The sequence below is a fragment of the Choloepus didactylus genome, chromosome 10 (genome assembly GCF_015220235.1).
Source record: "Choloepus didactylus isolate mChoDid1 chromosome 10, mChoDid1.pri, whole genome shotgun sequence".
NCBI classification, from domain to species: domain Eukaryota; kingdom Metazoa; phylum Chordata; class Mammalia; order Pilosa; family Megalonychidae; genus Choloepus; species Choloepus didactylus.
In genome coordinates this window covers 60,678,837-60,701,918 of record NC_051316.1, presented here as the reverse complement: position 1 = coordinate 60,701,918, position 23,082 = coordinate 60,678,837, and the positions used below count along the sequence as shown (strand labels likewise).

Below are 23,082 nucleotides of genomic sequence, written 5' to 3'. Positions count from 1 at the left end.
GTGATTGTTAATTTACACTAACATTTTCACATTTCAGCTAATGGAATCCATGTGTTTATTGACATAATTTTATATTCCCCAAACCAAGGGCAGGAAAAGTTGTTTATTGTGAAAATATCCAGAGATCTAGAAAATACTTAGAAATCAGAACAGCCGTAGCAATCAGAATTGCCCTTAGCAATCAGAACTGCCCTCTATCTAAAGAAGAGTAACTCATAATTTCCTTTATTTACTCTGGAATATGTATTCAAGAAGTTTTATACCAAATATTTAAGGTGTGTGACAGGCAAAGGTATAACGAGAGCTTGCCACATACTGAAAACAACAACAAAACATTAAAATTATGAAACAAGAATGAATGGAACTACCACAAATGAGAAGCAAGAATTATCACATTTCTTCAATGCTCAAAACCACATTAAATTGGGTTTCAAAATCAGATTAATAAAATCAGTCGGAATTTTCAATGGCAGTTATTACTATGGCTCTGCTGACATCCAAAGGATGGGCAAGGGGCCCCAGGCTTTCATGGTTCTATAAAAATGGGGACAGGGCAGAATTATTATTCTTAGTATTATTACATCTTCTGTACAATTATGTGGCTGAATGCATCGTGTTTCACCATCTATGGGACACAAATTCTCACCATGGTTTGGGCATGCCTATCTTCTCTTCTACCACTACCTTGGGTGGTGGAGATTTGCTGTGGTATCAAACCTGCAGATTTAGATGCAGTTCTACCAGGTCCTCACAAGCCAAGTGCCACTTGATGTCTCTGTAGCATTACATCTAAGCACAGATCTAACCTCCTTTGCCTATAGAAACTCAGAGCCACATTTCCATTTCATCTAACAAAAAGCACCCAGATTGTAAGATCCTATCATTTTATTTCTCAGAGCTTTGTTCCTTTACTTCTCATAATCACTCTAGGTGCCAAAGTTCTTTAAAATAAAGCCTAGTTAGCTCCCCTAGTGGTAAACAAAGCTTCTATCTTAAGAATCCTAAACCTTATTGCCCCTTTTTAGGTGGTACGTATTATTCTTAAATGATTAGACTACAGCTGAGAAAACAGTTGATTTCACAACAGGTAATTGTGCTACATTAACTTTTCAATAGATTGTTCTTCTTTATCTACTTTTTCTGTAACAAAGGACGTGTTTCTTGCTACGTAGGTAAAATTCAGAGTAAAACAATACTACATGACTATTGACATACTCAATAGTCAATCATAAAAGTCGTAGTATTACTTTGGGTGGAGAACCTATGAACACCATGGGAGTAAAATTTTAAACCTAGTAGTCTTCAAAATTCACAGAGAATTACTGAAACAAGATAGTTATGAGAATATTTCTGGTGGAAAAGAAACAAACAGATACACATGCCCATCCTAATGTCTCTCAATCAGTGGGAATTCAATGCTTCAACCCCCCACAAGATCAAATAAAGGGCACCAAAAAAGATAAAAAAAAGATGAATTTAAATAAAGGCACCAATTTTTCAAATCACATAGGTTCTGATTTTTAATAATTGTCTAAACTTTTGCCAGATATATTAAGCAATTACCTAGTAATCTAAACATTCAATTGGCAAATAAATGTTGTTTGGGGGAGGGGCATTTATTCTTTATGTTGCCAAAAACAACTTTGAATTTCAGGCAAGATGGTGGAGCAGGGAGGTGATTAATGAACATCTAGGAAACAGGTAAGGTGGGCCTGGCATTGTGGATGGAAGTGCAGACGAAGAGAAGAAATTGGGGAAAAATTGTAACTAGAATAGAACTCAATAATGAAATGGATATGGGGAGATGTTGGTGAAAGTTAGAGAAAAACTCTGGCTAATGGACACATCATCTCAGGTCATTATTTAATCCTGTCCTGCATTCTGGGATTTTGTATTTTCAGTTTAGGAACTCAGCACCCACACAATTTGAATGACAGGGTTAGGATCTTATCTCAGTATTAATTCCAAAGCACTGGCTTCTGATAAAGTGGCGTTTGTTGGCTGAGTGTGGATTAGGAGGGGCAGGGTGGATGTGAGAAGGTTATTTTGCACTTTTGTGTGCTTTGAACTTAGAAAAGAGATGTTAGGCTTTACTATTAAATGGATATATTTTAATGTTACCAATATTGTGGATTACGTACATATATCAGTAAATGCAGATTTAATGATTTAAAGTATTAAAATTGAGACCTAAAAAAAAGAAAATGTGAGATAAAAATAGGTTTAATGTCAAAACGGTAATTAACTGTTAGAAAAATGTGGAGGATTCTGAACTAAAAATATCAACAGTGTGATTGTAAGAGTTTGGGTTTGGGAGGATAAAATAGCCTGAAATAGTGGTGAAAGCTATACAGTATTGTCAATGTACTTAATGTTGAAAGAATTGTTCACTTAAAATGGTTAAAATTATTTTTATGTTATGTATATTTTGTTACAATTAAAAAATAAATAATTAAAAACAAAAACTATTCTCGTCTCCAGTATTCTTGAATTTCTCTTTTTCCTAGATTCCATAAATATTTATCTGTTGAAAAATCTACCATGACTTACAAACTAAAGGCACTATGGTATTTATAAAAATTTTCTGTAAATGCAGATGCATATACATGATGTTATAATGGGGGATATTATCAAATTATTTGTAGCCTATAATCAGTCCTGGCATTTGGGGTAGAAATGCATGTTCTCTGGGAAGTTGTGTGAATGCAGCAATTTGTAGCAATCTCATTTGTCAACACTTGCATTTGCTGTCTGGACCAGGCAGCTGATCCTCTGACCTACGGTTCTACAGAATTTGCAGCTTAGAGTGCCTTTAATGAATACACTGTATATACTTGAAAGCTGAATAAAAAGAGAAGCTGAAGTAAATAGAGCATTACCATACAAAAGCGGAGTGTCAATTCCAATTTAGGTCTCTCTACTTGTGTTACTCAAGGTTAAGCAGGTACACCTTAAAGCTACTGCTACAGGCAAGTAATTCCAGGAGTGGTAAGTAGCTTGGACACTTCATTTCCCAAGTATTGTTCTTTTGTTGCTGATGGGACATGGCCCACTTTTCCACAGCCAAGTTTATCTCTGTGGTAAGACATCAATACAATTTAGTGTCAAAGGCAATTTGTATCAGATCAGTTGCATGCTAACTTAATAGAGCAGAAGTTCTGACATTATTATGAAACATTTACATCATGAAAGTTGTGAAAAAGCCTGTCTGTAGACTAAAATAATTTGACATTTCACTCTGCTCTCTAGAAGAGTCCAAATTATAGATTCTCTTTTTAATGTTGAATGGTTGACTCATATCTCATTAACTAAATGTCCAGAGTTTTTGGAATTAAGCTGTTAGGTTTTATAAATGAAGCAGAAGGCATTCTAATTTCTCATTCCTAATATCATAGAATTTATATTACACCTCTATGAGGAGAAGGGAGCATGCGATTGTGTCTTGACTACTTGGGCATCACTGCAAAAGGAGAAATGAATGCATTACCATTTCACTGAGATAATAACAAGGTGGGTTATTGGCAGCAAAGCATTTCTCAGCTACAGCCTGTGCAGTGAAGCTGTATGCAGCACTCACTCAGAGGTCTCTACAGGGAGCATCTGGCCATTTCCTTTAGAAGAAGTGTAATTTCACATTGTAAATTCGTGTTTTCCAAACAGCTGCACCACTTCACATTCCAAACAGTAACATATGAAAGCTCAAATTTTCCTGCTTTCTCACCATCACGTGAGGCTAGTGAAGAAGCCAGGCACAAAGGGCCAGGTATTACATGATTCCTTTTATATAAGATGTCCACAATAGGCAGTCCATAGTGACAGGAAGTTGATTAATGGCTACCAGGGACTGGAGGGGAGGGGGAGAAGAGGAGGAGATGGGTTGCTAACAGAAACAGAGTTTCTTTTGGGGGTGAAGAAAACTTTCTGAAATTAGATGATGATGATGTTTGCACACCTTGTGAATATATTAAAAAGAGTGAATTGTGCTTTTAATCGTATAATTTAAAAGAGTTGATTTTATGGTGGATTATATGTGATTTAAATCCCCAAAAAAGGCAAGAAGAACTAAATTTTATCAAATACTTGAAATAATTAAATGAGTTATGTGATTGGTTATTGAGAATTTGTAACTGTATTTTCTGATTGTAAGTTCCACAAGTCCTGATAATTTTGTTTTTTCTCTTCACTGATGTATTCTGATGTTGAATGAATGCATTAGTGACATACACCAATGCTCTTGATCTTTTCATATTGATGCTGTATCCAGCAATTTTCTTGAAATCTCTCATTAGTTCTAATACTGCCTTTTTACATTTTAATGAATTTTCTATATTGATGGTGATATGGTCTATAAATGGCTTTTCTCTTTACTATTATGATAGCTATTATTTATTCTTTGTCTTAGCTTACTGGGTAGGATGCAGTAAATACTGATTACAAGACCTGTTATCAGATATCCATCTAATGTTATGGATTTTAAAGGGGATGTTCTCATATTTCACTCTAAGTTTTGTGTTTGTTATGGATTTTTACTTTCATCTGGCTTTGGAAATATCTTTGTATCCCTAAACTGCTGAGAGTTTTGTTTTTGTTTTTTTTAATCATGTGTTTATGATTATGTCAAATAGTTATGATTAATTATGTCAAATAAAATTTTCATGCAATAGCTTCTTTGCCAATGGGGTAAATTATATTAAACAGTTTTCTATTTAGAAATCTAAACAGATTTTAAAAACATCTTTGCATTCCTTGAAAAAACCCATAATGGATCATGATGTATTTTAACCATATTGCTTGATATTGTGTCCTAGATATTATTTATGATTTTTTACATTTCTATTTAAATATGACCTTGAATGTAGTTTTCTTCCCTTGAATTGACCTTACCTGGTTTTTATCTAGATAAGTTTATCTTCATAGAATAGGCTTAGAACTTTTCCTTTTTTACTAGCTTTTGGAAGTTTGAGAAAGGATTTTTTCTTTATTTTTCATTTATTCTTTTCTTCCTTTTTTTCTTTCTTTACTGTTCTTTTTTTCTTTAAGTTTATTCAGTTTATTACATGATCAAGAATGATTAATGATGGTATTTTTAGTTTGATTTTGGAATAGGGTTTTAATTCTTTAAACAATAATAAGTTGAAACACATTTTCTATTTTTGTTCATTTTGATTATTTATAGATTATTAGAAAATTGTCTATTTGCTTTCAAAACATTTTTACACTTTCACCTTTGATTATTTACACATTATTAGAAAATTGTCTATTTGCTTTCAAAACATTTTTATATTTTCACCTCTTTTTGGTTGTGACCATTTTGGGATATTTGTGCCTCCTTGTTTTTGGTCTCCTAGATCTTTTCTACTGTTTCTTTATTGTCCATTTTGCAAATCTCTGTTTTACCACTATTACTTCCTTCCATTCACTGTATTGGGCTTATTTAGTTATTCTTATCCAACTCTTGGTTTTGGAAGTCTAGCTCATTAATTTTCAACCTTTTTTATAATAGATATATTTAAAAATGTAAATTGTCATATAGTTATCAATATAGCTCTATTCCACAAATTTAAATATATGCTAATTTTTTTTCTTTCTCAGCCCTAAAAATATTTGGTAATTTCTATAATAATTATTCTTTGAATAAGGATTACATAATAGTTGTTGTTTTTAGAAATTTTCAGACATAATAGAATATTTTTTACTCTATTCCTGTTATTCTCTTTGCATTTGTCCCTTTATGGACAGAGTTTATGAACAGGATATTATCAGATCTTTGGTGTTTGACAACTTAATGAGGTAGATACTATAATTATCTCTTTTTTTGCAGGTGGGAACGCTGATAAATAGTAGGTAAGAAAAGTATCTAATACCATCCAAATGGTGGAATTGGGAATTGAACCCAGGGCAGTCTGTTTCCAGAGCCACCTCTTATTTTTTCATCTTTTTAGGCATTTCCTTGCCCTCCTCCTTTTTGTTTTTTTTATCAAATGATCCTTTATTGAAATATGTTCCTTTGCAGTTCTTAACACTGCACCACTATTGTCTTCTATGATATCATAAGGGTGGCAGCCATCAACTTTGTAGCCCAAAGACCAGGCAGTCCCCAGGATCTTTTTTAATGGTTCCAGGGAGTTCTTTGCCTCAAGATCGATGGTGCTGCATCCGTTGGGCCATGTTGGCAATGTCATCAAAAGTGATATTTCCTCTGTGCTTAATGTCTTCTGTTTCTTTCTTTCTCTGGGTGGTTTCTTAAGGGCGTTGTTGATTAGAGGAGAAGTAGAAGGTACCAACTTAGTCTTGGCTTGTCTGTACTGAACGGTCAGTTCCACCATAATCCTCAGACCTTTCCAGTCATCCAATGCCTTGGCAATGTCATCACTAATGCATTTTGGAGACTGACCTAGGGGGCAGATCTTGGGTGCCAGGGAAGGTGTGGCACTGACTGCCCCACTGATGCACCTCAAGTGCATATCTTTGTTCTCACTGGGGTTGAACTTTGGTGGCAACCCAGAGTTGGAAGACCAAAGAAAGTTGCACCTTGCCCTCTGCTGAGGCTGAAAGGTCTCCTGCTTATTTTACAGATTTTTCAGAACATTTTATTATCTCCCCTTCCTGAGGAATTGTGTCTCCTTTTTGTTGCCTTTCATAAATTTCTTTCATGATTGATCCTGTCATTGGGTCTTTAACTTTATTATTGTGACAGTTAAATGTCAATTTTCCACCAGGTTTTCTGTACAAGGGAAAATTCAATTGTTTTTCACACATAGAGCTGATTCCTAAACAGACAAAAAAGTGATATATAGAGGTTTTCTAATTTCCATTAATGGAGGGACAGTACTTTCTGTTGCCCAGCTTTGCAAAGGGATCTCATTTCTAGCTTCCTACCTTTCACATGCTAATGGTCACACATACACCGTCTCTATGGAGGCACCTGAACACACTCCCAGCTACTAGGGAATTTACCTTTCTTTCTTTTTTCAATTAAGCTATTTGTTTTTATTTATTTATTCATTCATTCTGGTTAATTATATATTATTATCATATTTTATCTATTCTCTTTTTTAGCAGCTTTATTGAGATATATTCACATTTAATACAATCCATCCAAAGTGTACAGTGGTTCAGAGTATCATCACATAGTTGTGCATTCCTTACCACAATTTTAGAACATCTTCATTACTCAAAACAGAAAAAAAATCCCATGCTTTTCATTCATTCCCCCAACTATTGACCTTTAGCATTAGTGGGGTACATTTGTTACTGTTGATGAAAGAATATTAAAATATTCCTGCTAATTATAGTCCATAATTTGCAATAGGTGCATTTTTCCCATAAACCATGCTATATGAAATCCTTGTAATAATGACATACACTTGTTTGAGTTCATGAAAGAGCATTTGTATATTTGTACTATTAATCACAGTCAATGTCCACCACAGAATTCACTATATTATACAGGCCCCTGTTTTATCCTCCAGCTTTCCTACTAGTGACGTACTCTACTCTAAACTTCCCCTTTCAACCACAATTACAGAATAATTCAGTGCTGTTAATTACAATCACCCTATTTGTAGAATATATTTGTTTTTCATTGTAAACAAAAAAACGAACAAAAATGTATATAATATTATTTGAAGGCAACTCATTAGCTATCATCACCTCTATCCATTTCCAAACATTTTAAATTCAACCTAGTTAAAAATTCTGTACACATTAAGTATCTACTCCCCATTTTCTAACCTTATTCTGTTTCCTGGTAACCTATATTCTAGATTTTAACTCTCTGAGTTTATGTATTATAATTAGCTCAAATTGGTGAGATCATACAATACTTGCCCTTTTATGTCAGACTTATTTAACTCAACGTAATGTCCTCAAGGTTCATCCCTGTCGTTGCATGCTTCAGGACTTCATTCCTTCTTACTGCTGAATGATATTCCAATTATCTATTTCTTTTGAAGCATTTGCATTTCTATTTTGTCAAGTTAATGTTGACATAGCAGTGATAACAGAGTTTTTGAGTCAGCTAACTTTTTCAGTATTTAAATGTAAAAAAAATAAAGACCATTTCAACCTATACAATATTATGCATGAAAAGATTAAACCGGAAGATGGTTAGTGGAACCACATTCAATCAAGAACAAACTTTTGGTTTTAAACTTAAAAATTAGAGAGAAAGAGAGAGAGAGATTTCCCAAAGGAATTTAAAAGCCTTTATTTACTGTAAAAGTGCCTAAAAAATACTGATTGAGCAATAAAAATTTCGACTTCTCAAAAGAATGACATCAAAGGAATTCAAAGAAATTACTGAGGGCAAGAAAAACTTTGATAGAAGTTAATAATCAGTAAAGACTGGATTTTGAATAATACCAGAACAAAAAACTCTTAAGGATATTGTCGTAAAAATTATGTGCTCCAAAATGTTAATTCCACCTTGATTAAATTTAAAATTGAAATATGATTCATAAGACTCTACAGCTTAGACTAGACATATTCAGTAAAAAAGGTCTTGACCCACATTTTTTTGAGAATTCAAACAAATGAATTAACCATCACCCTTTATTTAGCTAGATATGAAAGCGTATTAGATTTTTTAAAATTATCAAACAACTTAATAAATCTATTTTCTCAAACATTTAGATAAGTTAGTTAAGATTGATTTCCTACTTCTGTTTATTAAAAATAAAGATAACATTTCCTATGATTTTGAAAGTTTTGTAATTTTGATAATTATAAGAACTAGTGATTTATAACCTTGGACTATGAATGTTTATTATGGGAAAATTAGGAACTAAATATTTGTTATGAAAAGCAATATTTGTACACTTTATGTTGAAAATTATGTTTGTCATAAAAAGTTAACTATTTTCACCCACCTTGTGATTATTAATACACCAAATAATATCTTTTATTAGTTTACATTTTAAAAAAGTTTGTAGAATATATTTGCTCCTCATTGCAAACAAAAAAAAAAAGAACAAAAATGTATATAATATTATTTGAAGGCAACTTGTTAGCTTTAAATTCTATGAAAAATCAGAGTATTCAATGACATTAATGGGATCCCTGAAACAAGAATCCTGTGACAGGAAGATGTGGTACTCAGATACATAAATATTTATGGCTAGCTTTACACAGTTGTCCACTCTCTCTAAAGATTAGCATAAATTTGTTGCTGTATGAAATCAAAAACCTTTATCCAAATAATTTCATAGTGTTTTTATGTTTTATTTCATATCGATGTTTTAGGAAGGAAATGAGATAAAAACTTGCTCAAAGGGCACCAGAAATATTTGAATTGTCTCACACTACTTCTTCCTTAAACATGTCTGAGAGGAATATATGAAGATAGAAACAAGATTTGCAAAATTGCATGCTTTTTTATTAATAACTGTTGGTCTCAAAGGTCAGGGTAAGGTTCAGTAAGATAAAATGGATCATAAGGACAACTCCGTTAGCCAAGAAAACAAAAATGAATAAAGGTGTTTACTGCTATCCCTGAGCTCTTAACCGATTGCCACATTTTACAAAGCAAGGCAGATAGAACCTGAACACAAACATTTCAGATTACCTCGTCCACTTTGTAGAAAGAGGCACTTTGGTGGGGGAAGGAATGGGAGATTTCCAATTTCTTTTCTACCCTCTAGACTCACGGAAACAAAACCAGAATTGTGTCCCATAGGATTTAGATATTTGGAATAGCAAGAGCAATGCAGACCATCTCTGTCCAGTGAAATCTCTTTGACATAATGAACCATAGTAGAGCCCCTTCTTGAGACTGAACAAATAAATTTTGACCGATCTGCCACTGGAAGAAGGGTGAGGAACAAAATGCAGCCGTGCAGAAAGAGTACTTTGTTTTATCTAAAAGCCAACAGCATGTGAAGTAAAATACTTATAGCTCTTTTTAGAAACTTTGGGTTCAGGCATTCTCAAACATATCTCTTTGTTATCTTTATAAAGTTCTGATTAAAGAAAGAATTCATGTGGTATTAAATAAATGCATCTATTTGAACTAAATGGGCCCAATTACCCTATTAGAATCAGGGTTCTATGTTTCAGAGTAGACAAACCTAAGTATTGATGAAGATGGTCATAGACATAACAGTAACATTTATTAAACTGTATCTATGTGCAAGGCAGTGTGCTAATGAGATTAAGAAACATCACCCATGTGACACGACTTATAACAACAGAAGTGGGATTTTTTTTTTTTTTCCTCAAAACTTTCACTTCCAAAGACTATGTTAGATTTCTGCAGGATCTCCCTCTCTTCGGAGTCCTCCTTAAACAAGGTCTATATTTGTTAGGGGTTGCTATATGATATACTCATTATTACCAAACCCACATTTAGTTTATAAAGGTGAAAAGGAAACCATTTAGGCAAACAGTGAATAAAACAAAAGAAAAGCATCAGAAGATGTGCCCAGATACTTTGTTTGATGCACAGTTTCTTCCTACCTTCTAAAATTCCCTCTGAATCAAAAGGTTTGAAGGACTGGAAATTCCTGTTCCTAGCCTCTCTGCCAGTACGTTTGGATTCGAGTTAGCTAATAAGAAGAACTTGTGTAATAATTAATAAATAAGTAAATAAGCCATTTTCTTCAGTGAAAGTTTAAAGCAGACATGAGCATTTGTATATAACAGATATACATTTTTTTTCCAGGGCTGTCCAGGCATTTCCCTAAGAATCATCCATTCGGGTATTTCCAAAGCTGCCATCACCTATGGCACCACCCTTGAAAGTCTTGCACATTCCGTCTTCTAAAAACCAGATACAACCTCAAAACCTTGGGTCTCCCAGCCCTTCTAATTGTAGTTTAAGCTTCAAATTCTTAGTTAAAATACATAGAGTGGCTCATGTATACATGAGAAATCCTAAGTGAGACAAGGGAAAACCAGAATATTATGATGTCAGAAAGCCACTATTGGATTAAAAATAACATGGCACGTAAGGAGAAAAAAGAGGATGTAAAGAAAAAAAATCAGGAAGAGACTTGTGGGGCTTCAGACAATGGATTCCCCAGCCTGGATTTTAAAACAATATTTTAAACAATATTATGCAAAAAAGAGATAAAAGACAAGATTGAAAAGATTAATATCATAATTTGCATTTCCAACAGGTTCCTGTATGGGGCTGATGCTACTGGCCTGTATATCGAACTTTAAAACTCCTACCTTAGAACTTGCTGTCAGTGCTTGGACACCACTTCAGCTGACTTCTGTGTGCCCATCCCCCAGCTTCCCTGTATTTCAATCCTAGTCACTTTGTTGTGTTTAAATTGTGTTCTCCCAAAAAGGTGTGTTCATGTTCTAAAGCCCAGTATCTGTGAACGTGACCTAACTTGGAAACAGGGTCTTGGCAGATGTAGCTGGGTAAAATGAGGTCATACTTGATAAGGGTGGGCCCTAAATCCAATATGATTTGTGCCCTTATAAGGAGAGGGAAATTTGGACCCAGAGACGGAGACACAAAGCCAGAAGACTGCCACCTGAAGACCAACACACAGACAGGAGTTACACTGCCGCAGCCATTCCTTCTGAGGCCACCAAAAGCTAGACAAGGAAAGAAAGCATTCTTCCCTAGAGACTTCCAAGGGAGCATTGCCAAGCTGACACCTTAATTTTGGATTTCTATCCTCCAAAACTGTGAGATAATAAATTTATGTTTATTTTTTTTCATTTTTAAAGGTTATTTTATTGACATATATTCACATACTATAAAATCATCGAAAGGTTACAATCAGTTGTTCACAGTGTCATCATATAGTTGTGCATTCATGACCACAAACAATTTTTTGAACATTTTCATTACTCCAAGAAATAAAAATAAGAATAAAAATAAAAAAGAACACCCAAAACATCTCATACTCCTTTTCTCCCCCTATTATTCATTTACTTTTTGCCCCCCTTTTTTCTACTCAGTGGTCCATACACTGGATAAAGGGAGTGTAGGCCACAAGATTTTCACAATCAGATGGTCATCCCGTATAAGCTATATAGTTATATGATCATCTTCAAGAATCAAGGATACTTCATAGCAGTTCAACAGTTTCAGTACTTCCTTCTAGCTATTCTAATGCACTAAAAACTAAAAAGGGATATCTAAATAATGCATAAAAATAACCTCCAGAATGACCTTTTGAATCAGTTTGAAACCTCTCAGTCACTGAAACTTTATTTTGTTTCATTTTGCTTCCCTTGTTTGGTCAGGAAGATTTTCTCAATCCCACGATGCCAGGCCCAGGCTCATCCCTGGGAGTCATGTCCCACGTTGCCAGGGAGATTTACCCCCTTGGGAATCATGTCCCTCACAGGGGGGACAGCTGTGGAGGCACAGAAGGTTTCCTGGCTTGGCAAGTCAGTCAGGGAGGCCGCCTCCTAAAAGGTTAGGAGAAGGCCAAGGCAGTGTGTGCCTGAAGGCAGGCAACTAAGGTAAGGAATGATGCTGGGTTCCCTCCGTGCCTCTGCTTCCCACCCTGCCTAGAAGAGATTGTACTCAAGGTTATTATGACCCTGAAGTTTGTTCCCTAAGGCTGTAAACATGTGAGTCTTGTGATTTTAAAAAAAACGCAGTTCCCTTGTGAAACGGAAAAACAGTCACGTAGTCCAAAGAATGCTTATGCTATATAACCTTGTACTAAAAAGCAAATAACGAACTTCTTACAGGAACAGAGAGACGGAGTCGGCTCCCTTCTTTCACAGACAGCAGTGAGTTTACCTGCAAAGTTGGCTTAGAGAGAGAGGCCACATTTGAGCAACGGAAGACGTTCTCTGGGAGTGACTCTTAGGCACCATTATAAGTAGGCTTAGCCTCTTCTTTGCAGTACAAGCTTCATAAGGGCAAGCCCCAAGATCAAGGGATTGCCTTACTACAATGGTAGTCCCCAATGTTTGCAAGAACATCAGGAATTCCTCAGGTGGGGAAGTTTAATGTTTCCAATTTTTCCCCAGTCCCTTGGGGGCTTTGCAAATACTTTTATTTTATATGCCCAAATTACTCTGGGATGTAGCAGGGTTTCATGTTAACCTGTAGATACCAACCAGATCTCACTCCGTATTCAAAGTTCCATGTAATTATGGTGTTTTAGTGAACTGACCATACAAGTTACATTATATAGCATGCTACAAAAAATATAGATAATCCACCAAATAAACAGCTCTTTCTTTGGTCTCACACAGAAGTCAAAGTTTTAAAACATAGTCAATATCATCTTCTTCCCTTTGGTCTGGTTTATCTTAGTCCTAACCAAGTCCATTTTATTCATATCTCTAAGTAAAATCTGATAACTTTTTCAGCATCTTTAACATTTGCTGCATGGGATATTGCTGACATTCACAGCTACCAAACTCTGGCTCTGATTCTCAGGTGTCAGACAGATACCTGAAGTTCCAGAGACCAACCAGGTTATACACAAAGAGCTCAGCATCTCAGAATTTATAAATAACCATTACAACTCAGGAATAGATGTGACTGCTATAAGAGCTTACAATCTAGAAACCTTTACCATAAGCCTTCCGCTGATAACCTATGCTCTCAGATTCAATTCTCTGAGTTTGCGCACTATAGTTAAACTGTGTAAGTGAGGTGTTATAATGTTTGTCTTTTTGATTCTGGCTCCTCTCACTCAACATACTGTCCTCAACATCAATCCACCTAGTTGCACACCTCACAACTTCATTTCTTCTTGCTGCTGTTCAGTATTCCACTGTAAGTATACACCACAGTTCACCATTCCATTTATTGGTTGATGTACCCTTAGGTCACCTCCACCTGTTGCAAATTGTGACTACTGCCACCATAAACAGCAGTGTGCAATGCTCATTCATGTCTCTGCTCTCAGTTCTTCCAAGAATATACCCAATAATGGGGTTGCAGGACTATCTGGCAACCCCATAGTTAGCTTCCTGCCCTCTAGATGGGCTGCCCCATTCTACATCTATACCAACAGTGAATAAGTACATGCCTGTCTCCACATTTTCTCCAGCACTTGTATCCCTCTTTTTATTTTTTAAACAGTTTTATTCACACACCATACAATCCATTCTAAGAAAACATTCAATGATCCCTGGTATGATCACATAATTATGCATTACCTACCACAATCTATATGAGGACATTTCCATTTCTTCCCCAAAGAAAGAGGAAAAGGAGAAAAAAATGAATAAAAACATTAAAGATAGAAGAGAAGTAAAAATAAAATAAGATACAATGAAAAGGTCAGACAACACCACCACCACCAAGAATCCCGTATCACTCTCTTATATCCCCCTCATATAGACACTTAGCTTTGGTATATTGCCTTTGTTACAGTAAATGGAAGCATCTTACAATGTAACTGTTAACTATAGACTCTAGTTTGTATTGATTGTATCTTTTCCCCTAGACCATACAATTTTCAACACCTTGCAATTTTGACATTCATTTGTTCTCCCTCTTTTAAAAACTTTCTTTTATTTGTACATTTAATCACCATGATTGACCATTCTAGGTTTCACTAAGTTATACAATTCCAGTCTCTATCTTCTATCTTTCCTTCTGGTGTCATACATTCCATAGCCTTCCACTTTCAACTGTATTCACACTTATCTTTGTTCAGAGTACTTAAAATATTGTGCTACCATCACGCAGTATTATGCTATCCATTTCTGGATCTATATAATCAATCCTGTTGAAACTTATTTACTCTTTCAACTTCAAAACACTAATTTTCTAACTTCTTTCTATTTCCTGACAACCTGTGTTCTCAACTTAAACTCTCAAATTTCACTCATCAATGTTAGTTCATATTAGTGAGTCCAGAGAGTATCCATCCTTTTGTTTCTGGCTAATTTCACTCAGTGTAATGTCTACTATGTACCTTTTTGTCTTTTGGATTTTATATATATCATTTTCCCTCTCTCTCTCTCTCACCTCTTACTTATACCTCTTCATTTCTACTCTCTTCTCCAAACCTCTCTCTTCTTTTACTATCTGCCTGTAGTGCTCCCTATAGTATTTCTTTTAAAAACATGTCTCTTGTTCACAAACTCTCCCAGTGTCTGTTTCTCTGAAAATATTTTAATCTCCACTTCATTTTTTTTTAAATCTTCATTTTATTGAGATATATTCACATACCACGCAGTCGTACAAAACAAATCGTACTTTTGATTGTTTACAGTACCATTACATAGTTGTACATTCATCACTTAAATCAATCCCTGACACCTTGATTAGCACACACACAAAAATAACAAGAATAATAATTAGAGTGAAAAAGAGCAATTGAAGTAAAAAACAACACTGGGTACCTTTGTCTGTTTGTTTCCTTCCCCTATTTTTCTACTCCTCTATCCATAAACTAGACAAAGTGGAGTGTGGTCCTTATGGCTTTCCCAATGCCATTGTCACCCCTCACAAGCTACATTTTTATACAACTGTCTTCGAGATTCATGGGTTCTGGGCTGTAGTTTGACAGTTTCAGGTATCCACCACCAGCTACCCCAATTCTTTAGAACCAAAAAAGGGTTGTCTAAAGTGTGCATAAGAGTGCCCACCAGAATGACCTCTCGGCTCCTTTTGGAATCTCTCTGCCACTGAAGCTTATTTCATTTCCTTTCACATCCCCCTTTTGGTCAAGAAGATGTTCTCCGTCCCACGATGCCGGGTCTACATTCCTCCCCAGGAGTCATATTCCACGTTGCCAGGGAGATTCACTCCCCTGGGTGTCTGATCCCACGTAGCGGGGAGGGCAGTGATTTCACCTTTCAAGTTGGCTTAGCCAGAGAGAGAGGGCCACATCTGAGCAACAAAGAGGCATTCGGGAGGAGGCTCTTAGGCACAACCATAGGGAGGCCTAGCCTCCCCTTTGCAGCCACCGCCTTCCCAAGGGTAAAACTTATGGTAGAGGGCTCAACCCATCAAACCACCAGTCCCCTATGTCTGTGGTCATGTTAGCAACCATGGAGGTGGGGTAGGCAAATACCCCTGCATTCTCCACAGGCTCCTCAAGGGGGCACTACATCTTTTTTTTCCCTTGTTTTTCTTTTTTTTTTTTTTTAACTTTCCCTTCTTTTTTAAATCAACTGTATGAAAAAAAAGTTAAAAAGAAAACAAACATATAATAAAAGAACATTTCAAAGAGACCATAACAAGGGAGTAAGAAAAAGACAACTAACCTAAGATAACTGCTTAACTTCCAACATGTTCCTACTTTACCCCAAGAAAGTTACATAATATAGCAACATTTCTGTGAACTTGTTCCTACTACATCCATCAGAAATTAACAGACCATAGTCATTCCTGGGCATCCCCAGAACGTTAAATAGCTTATCTGTTCTTCTTGGATTATTGTTCCCCCTTCCTTAATTGCTCTCTATTGCTAGTTCCCCTACATTCTACATTATAAACCATTTGTTTTACATTTTTCAAAGTTCACATTAGTGGTAGCATATAATATTTCTCTTTTTGTGCCTGGCTTATTTTGCTCAGCATTATATCTTCAAGGTTCATCCATGTTGTCATATGTTTCACGAGATCGTTCCTTCTTACTGCCGCGTAGTATTCCATCGTGTGTATATACCACATTTTATTTATCCACTCATCTGTTGAAGGACATTTGGGTTGTTTCCATCTCTTGGCAATTGTGAATAATGCTGCTATGAACATTGGCGTGCAGATATCTGTTCGTGTCACTGCTTTCCGATCTTCCGGGTATATACCGAGAAGTGCAATCGCTGGATCGAATGGTAACTCTATATCTAGTTTTCTAAGGAACTGCCAGACTGACTTCCAGAGTGGCTGAACCATTATACAGTCCCACCAACAATGAATAAGAGTCCCAATTTCTCCACATCCCCTCCAGCATTTGTAGTTTCCTGTTTGTTTAATGGCAGACATTCTAATCGGTGTTAGATGGTATCTCATTGTGGTCTTAATTTGCATCTCTCTAATAGCTAGTGAAGCTGAACATTTTTTCATGTGTTTCTTGGCCATTTGTATTTCCTCTTCAGAAAACTGTCTTTTCATATCTTTTGCCCATTTTATAATTGGGGTGTTTGTACTATTGTCATTGAGTTGTAGGATTTCTTTGTATATGCAAGATATCAGTCTTTTGTCAGATACATGGTTTCCAAAAATTTTTTCCCATTGAGTTGGCTGCCTCTTTACCTTTTTGAGAAATTCCTTTGAGGTGCAGAAACTTCTAAGCTTGAGGAGTTCCCATTTATCTATTTTCTCTTTTGTTGCTTGTGCTTTGGGTGTAAAGTCTAGGAAGTGGCCGCCTAATACAAGGTTTTGAAGATGTTTTCCTACATTATCTTCTAGGAGTTTTATGGTACTTTCTTTTATATTGAGATCTTTGGTCCATTTTGAGTTAATTTTTGTGTAGGGGGTGAGGTAGGGGTCCTCTTTCATTCTTTTGGATATGGATATCCAACTCTCCCAGCCCCATTTGTTGAAAAGACCATTATGACTCAGTTCAGTGACTTTGGGGGCCTTATCAAAGATCAGTCGGCCATAGATCTGAGGGTCTATCTCTGAATTCTCAGTTCGATTCCATTGATCTATATGTCTATCTTTGTGCCAGTACCATGCTGTTTTGGCAACTGTGGCTTTATAATAAGCTTCAAAGTCAGGGAGTGTAAGTCCTCCCACTTGGTTTTCTTTTTTAGAGTGTCTTTAGCAATTCGAGGCATCTTCCCTTTCCAAATAAATTTGATAACTAGCTTTTCCAAGTCTGCAAAGTAAGTTGTTGGAATTTTGATTGGGATTGCATTGAATCTGTAGATGAGTTTGGGTAGAATTGACATCTTAATGACATTTAGCCTTCCTATCCATGAACATGGAATATTTTTCCATCTTTTAAGGTCCCCTTCTATTTCTTTTAGTAGAGTTATGTAGTTTTCTTTGTATAGGTCTTTTACATCTTTGGTTAAGTTTATTCCTAGGTACTTGATTTTTTTAGTTGCTATTGAAAATGGTATTTTTTCTTGAGTGTCTCTTCAGTTTGTTCATTTCTAGCATATAGAAACATTACTGACTTATGTGCATTAATCTTGTATCCCGCTACTTTGCTAAATTTGTTTATTAGCTCTAGTAGCTGTATCGTCGATTTCTCAGGGTTTTCTAGATATAAGATCATATCATCTGCAAACAATGACAGTTTTACTTCTTCTTTTCCAATTTGGATGCCTTTTATTTCTTTGTCTTGCCGGATTGCCCTGGCTAGCACTTCCAGCACAATGTTGAATAACAGTGGTGACAGCGGGCATCCTTGTCTTGTTCCTGATCTTAGAGGGAAGGCTTTCAGTCTCTCACCATTGAGTACTATGCTGGCTGTGGGTTTTTCATATATGCTCTTTATCATGTTGAGGAAGTTTCCTTCAATTCCTACCTTTTGAAGTGTTTTTATCAAAAAGGGATGTTGGATTTTGTCAAATGATTTTTCAGCATCTATTGAGATGATCAATTGATTTTTCCCTTTTGACTTCTTAATGTGTTGTAATACATTGATTGATTTTCTTATGTTGAACCATCCTTGCATGCCTGGAATGAACCCCACTTGGTCATGGTGTATGATTTTTTTAATGTGTCTTTGGATTCGATTTGCAAGTATTTTGTTGAGGATTTTTGCATCTATATTCATTAGGGAGATTGGCCGGTAGTTTTCCTTTTTTGTAGCATCTTTGCCTGGTTTTGGTATTAGATTGATGTTAGCTTCATAAAATGAGTTAGGTAGTCTTCCATTTTCTTCAATGTTTTGAAAGAGTTTGAGTAAGATTGGTGTCAGTTCTTTCTGGAAAGTTTGGTAGAATTCCCCTGTGAAGCCATCTGGCCCTGGGCATTTATTTGTGGGAAGATTTTTGATGACTGATTGGATCTCTTTGCTTGTGATGGGTTGGTTGAGGTCTTCTATTTCTTCTCTGGTCAGTCTAGGTTGTTCATATGTTTCCAGGAAATTGTCCATTTCTTCTACATTATCCAGTTTGTTGCCATACAGTTGTTCATAATATCCTCTTATAATTTTTTTAATTTCTTCAGGATCTGCAGTTATGTCACCTTTTTCATTCATTATTTTGTTTATATGGGTCTTCTCTCTTTTTGATTTTGTGAGTCTAGCTAGGGGCTTGTCAATCTTGTTGATCTTCTCAAAGAACCAACTTTTGGTGATATTTATCCTCTCTATTGTTTTTTTTGTTCTCTATGTCATTTATTTCTGCTTTAATCCTTGTTATTTCTTTTCTTCTACTTGGTTTAGGATTGGTTTGCTGTTCATTTTCTAGCTTCTTCAGTTGATCCATTAGTTCTTAGATTTTGGCTCTTTCTTCCTTTTTAATATATGCGTTTAGTGCTATAAATTTCCCCCTCAGCACTGCTTTTGCTGCATCCCATAGGTTTTGGTATGTTGTGTTCTCATTTTCATTCGTCTCTATATATTTAGCAATTTCTCTTGCTATTTCTTCTTTAACCCACTGATTATTTAGGAGTGTGTTGTTTAACCTCCAGGTATTTGTGAATTTTCTAAGTCTCTGATGGTTATTGACTTCTAATTGTATTCCATTGTGGTCAGAGAATGTGCTTTGAATAATTTCAATCTTTTTAAATTTATTGAGGCTTGTTTTATGTCCCAGCATATGATCTATTCTGGAGAAAGTTCCGTGAGCACTAGAAAAGTATGTGTATCCTGGTGATTTGGGATGTAATGTTCTGTATATGTCTGTTAAATCTAATTCATTTATCAGATTGTTTAGATTTTCAATTTCCTTATTGGTCTTCTGTCTGGTTGATCTATCTATAGGAGAGAGTGATGTGTTGAAGTCTCCCACAATTATTGTGGAAACATCAATTGCTTCCTTTAGTTTTGCCAGTGTTTCGCTCATGTATTTTTTGGCACCTTGATTGGGTGCATAGACATTTACGATTGTTATTTCTTCTTGCTGAATTGCCCCTTTTATTACTATGTAGTGGCCTTGTTTGTCTCTCAGAACATCCCTGCATTTGAAGTCTATTTTATCTGAGATTAATATTGCTACACCTGCTTTCTTTTGGCTGTAGCTTGCATGAAATATTTTTTTCCATCCTTTCACTTTCAGTTTCTTTGTGTCCCTGTGTCTAAGATGAGTCTCTTGTATGCAACATATTGATGGTTCACTTTTTTTTGATCCATTCTGCGAATCTATATCTTTTAATTGGGGAGTTTAATCCATTTACATTCAACGTTATAACCGTGAAGGCATTTCTTGAATCGGCCATCTTATCCTTTGGTTTATGTTTGCCATATTTTTCCCTCTCTCTATTAATATCCTTTATTGTACCCATACCAAATTTCTTTAGTACTGAACCTTTCTCCAAGTCTCTCTGTCCTGTCTTTGTTTCTCTGTCTGTAGGGCTCCCTTTAGTATCTCCAGTAGGGCAGGTCTCTTGTTAGCAAATTCTCTCAGCATTTGTTTGTCTGTGAAAAATTTAAGCTCTCCCTCAAATTTGAAGGAGAGCTTTTCTGGATAAAGTATTCTTGGCTGGAAATTTTTCTCACTCAGAATTTTAAATATATCGTGCCACTGCCTTCTTGCCTCCATGGTGGCTGCTGAGTAGTCACTACTTAGTCTTATGCTGTTTCCTTTGTATGTGGTGAATTGCTTTTCTCTTGCTGCTTTCAGAACTTGCTCCTTCTCTTCTGTGTTTGACAGTGTGATCAGTATATGTCTCAGAGTGGGTTTATTTGGATTTATTCTATTTGGAGTTCGCTGAGCATTTATAATTTGTGTATTTATGTTGTTTAGAAGATTTGTGAAGTTTTCCCCAACGATTTCTTTGAATACTCTTCCTAGACCTTTACGCTTTTCTTTCCCTTCTGGGACACCAATGAGTCTTATATTTGGACGTTTCATATTATCTATCATATCCCTGAGGTCCATTTCGATTTTTTCAATTTTTTTCCCCATTCTTTCTTTTATGCTTTCATTTTCCATTCTGTCATCTTCCAGGTCACTGATTCGCTGTTCAACTTCCTCTAGTCTTGTACTATGAGTGTCCAGAATGTTTTTAATTTGGTCAACAGTTTCTTTAATTTCCATAAGATCATCCATTTTTTTATTTAGTCTTGCAATGTCTTCTTTATGCTCTTCTAGAGTCTTCTTGATATCCTTTATATCCCGTACTATGGTCTCATTGTTCATCTTTAGTTCTTTGAGTAGCTGCTCTAGGTGCTGTGTCTCTTCTGGTCTTTTGATTTGGGTGCTTGGGCTTGGGTTATCCATATCGTCTGGTTTTTTCATATGCTTTATAATTTTCCGTTGTTTTTGGCCTCGTGGCATTTGCTGAACTTGATAGGGTTCTTTTAGGGTTTGTAGACCTATTGAAGTCCTTATCTCCAATTTATCAGATCTACAGCTTCGTGGAGTACACTTTCTCTAACTAACCAGCAGGTGGCATCCACGAGCCACCTGTTCTCCACAAGCCAGTTCTCCCCTGCTTAGCCTTTTTGGTGAGTGGGGGAGTGAGTCTTGTGGGGCCCAATTGGTGTACCAAGCTTGCGTGTGTAGTTGGTGTTGCCTGCCCTGTATGTGGGGCGTGTTTCTGGGCAGTCGGGGAGGGGGGTGGCCCTAACAATCAAATCTCCCTGGTGATCCTAGAGTTTTAAAGCTGCTGCAATAGTCTAATCCTTCAGTTCAGTCCTGCCACAGTTTGTCTCTGCCACTGACCCACAAGTCCTTGGTATTGGCGTATGGCTCCTGAGACTTATGAGTGGGCCCCTCTTCCAGGCTGTGCACCCCGGGTCCTCTGTTGAGGGATGACTGTGCTATGTCACAGGTGAGTGCCATCCTCCCAGGGCAGTTCTTGGCTGCTGGGCTGTGTAGGGAGGCTCCCAGTCTGCTGAAATGATTGCTGAATGGGGCTTTGTTAATTCACACTGTTCCACCTTCCCAACTCTGGGACAATCAGCTGAGGTTGCAGGGAAGGCTAATGTCCACGCCCAGTTTTGTGGTGTGTGCCTGTTATTTGAAGCACTTCCGTCACACTGGGTTGTCTGGGGCAGCTCTGGGCTATGGGGCTGGCGATGGGCAGGAGTGTTTCCTGTCCACCAGGATGATGGCTGTGAGCGGACACCCCCCCTTTCTTGGGAAGTTGTGGTGTTTAGTGAATTTTCTCAGCCACTGGATTATTGCCTTTTGTCTCAGAGCTCTCTTAGTTCTGCTCTTGACTTGACGTGCCCAAATTGCAAGACTTTCGAGCTTTCTGTATTGGGCTTCTTAGAGTAATTGTTTTAGAAAAAGAAAAAAGGATTAAAAAAAAAAAAAAAAAAAAAAGGGCCCTCCTCAGAGATCTAATGGGTTATTGAAATGCTAAGAGACAAAGCAACCAGGGCCATTAAGGAAAGGTCCACAGGGCAGAGAGATCAGCCTTTCTTCGGGATTTGCATATGCACCTCTGCCCTTCCCCTTTCTATGTTCACCAGAACTCCAAAAATCCTCTGCTTATATTTTGGAGTTTTTCATGTTGTTTTTTTTTTTCTATGCCTGTCTCCTCTCTGCTGGGCTGGCTGCTCTCAGATTCTCTGGTGTGTGGTCTCAGTCTATCTATGGTTGGAGTTTGGATCAGTAGAATGAGCTTCCGATAATGGCTGCCACTGCAGTTCTCCCTTCTCCTTCCCGGAGCTGACAGCCCCTCCTCCCACGGGACTGAGCCTGGCAGGGAGGGGCGCGGGTACCCTGGCCGCAAATCTTACAGATTTTGCTGATCTCAGCAGTTCGACGTTTTCATGAGTGTTGTATGAAGTATGCCCAAATTCAGATTGCTCTGTGGTGTCCAGTCCCCGCAGTTCCTGGCTTTCTACCTACTTTCCTGGAGGAGTAACTAAAACATACAGCTCACCAGTCCTCCATCTTGCCCCGCCTCCAAGAGATCTGCTTTTTCTCCCCTTCATTTTTAAAGGACAGTTTTGCCAGATATAGAATTCTTGGTTGGCAGTTTTTCTCTTTCAGTATCTTAAATATATCATGCCACTGCCTTCTTGCCTCCACGGTTTCTACTGAGAGATCTGCACATAGTCTTATTGAGCTTCCTTTGTAAGTGATGGGTTGCTTTTCTCTAGCTGCCTTCAGAATTCT

The 23,082-nt window shown here is 36.7% G+C and overlaps 1 pseudogene; it reads right to left on the bottom strand.

Moving 5' to 3' along the window:
- Positions 1-450: 450 nt before the first annotated feature.
- Positions 451-6,494, bottom strand: LOC119545207 (annotated as a pseudogene).
- Positions 6,495-23,082: the final 16,588 nt, after the last annotated feature.